The sequence below is a fragment of the Physeter macrocephalus genome, chromosome 6 (genome assembly GCF_002837175.3).
Source record: "Physeter macrocephalus isolate SW-GA chromosome 6, ASM283717v5, whole genome shotgun sequence".
NCBI lineage: Eukaryota > Metazoa > Chordata > Mammalia > Artiodactyla > Physeteridae > Physeter > Physeter macrocephalus.
Genome location: NC_041219.1, coordinates 83760390 through 83762034, shown reverse-complemented (window position 1 = coordinate 83762034; position 1645 = coordinate 83760390).

Here is a 1645-nt window from a genome sequence, read left to right as displayed (position 1 = left end):
AGAGAAAAACAAATATCGTATATTAACACATATATGTGGAACCTAGAAAAATGGTACAGATGAACCTATTTGCAGGGCAGGAAAAGAGACATAGACGTAGAGAACGTACATGTGGACACAGGGGTGGAAGGGGAGGCTGGGACGAATTGGGACATCAGGATTGACATATATACACTACCATGTGTAAAATAGATAGCTAGTGGGAACCTGCTGTATTGCACAGGAAGCTCAGCTCGGTGCTCTGTGATGACCTAGATGGGTGGGGTAGGGGGTGGGTGGGAGCGAGGTCCAAGAGGGAGGGGATATAGGTATACATATAGCTGATTCACTCCATTGTACAGCAGAAACTAACACAACATTGTAAAGCAATTATACTCCAATAAACCAAAACAAAAACAAAAAAACTAAAGAACACCATGTAGGGAAAAATTTCAGGTACATGTTCAGTCGTGTTAAGTGTATTCACATTGTTGTGAAATGGATCTCCAGAATTTTTTCATCTTGTAAATCTGAAACTCTATACCTATTAAACAACAACTCCCATTGTCCCCCTCCCCCCACCCATGGTAACCACTATTCTACTTACTGCTTCTATGAACTTGATTATTTTAGGTACCTCAAATAAGTAACATTGTACTTAAAAAATTGCACAGAAAGATTCAAAATGACAGTATTGGAGAAGATTACACCAAGCAAATAAAAAATTAAGTTGGTATAGAATAAATAGATGGACGTTAGGCACTGCAATCAGGTTAAGCCCTGAGCAGCATTGCTTTTTAAGGAGCGGGTCTCCTTCAGTGAAGGAGAACAAGAAAAAAATGATCGGCAAAACACCAGTAGAACTAGAAGACTGTAGAGATTCAGAAAGGAAGGAGCATGCAACAGTGTATTAGTCCAGTCAATAAGGAATATTGATGAGCTCTTTTGGTGATCTTGGCAAAAAAGCAAATTCAGTTAAATTCGAGCAAATTCCTAACTCCCAAGTTGAAGAGGAATAATGCTTTTGAGAAGTTTGAGGAAAAATAAGAGAGAGGATTACCTAGAGGTGAGGTTAAGGAAGGATGAATATTGCTTTATAGGAATCATATAACCATAGGTTGAGGACAAAGAGATTAAGATGGAGGGGTGGAAACTTCTCTTTGCAGCTACATCTCATTAGTCCCCCTCGACATAAATCACATTCTCTTTAACCCAAGGCCACTCACTGGTCCCTGAATAGCCTTATACCTTCACCTCTCTTTGATACTGGTTACAGTTTCCAGAGCCTGGAATTCCAATCCCTTTTTTGCCACTTCTTTAGACTCAGCTCAAATATGCCCTCCTCTGGAAAATCTCTGACCTCTCCTAGGAGAAACAAACCCTCCTTCTATTGTATCCACTGAGTTTGTAAAAACAGTCTTTTCTTCTATAACAAGGTTAAATATGTTATTTATATATGCAATATAGTTACAATGAGGTTTTTTTTTTGTTTGTTTTTTTTTTTTTTCGGTACGCGGGCCTCTCACCGCTGTGGCCTCTCCCGTTGCGGGGCACAGGCTCCGGACGCACAGGCCCCGCGGCCATGGCTCACGGGCCCAGCCGCTCCGCGGCATGTGGGATCCTCCCGGACCGGGGCGCGAACCTGGTTCCCCTGCATCGGCAGGCG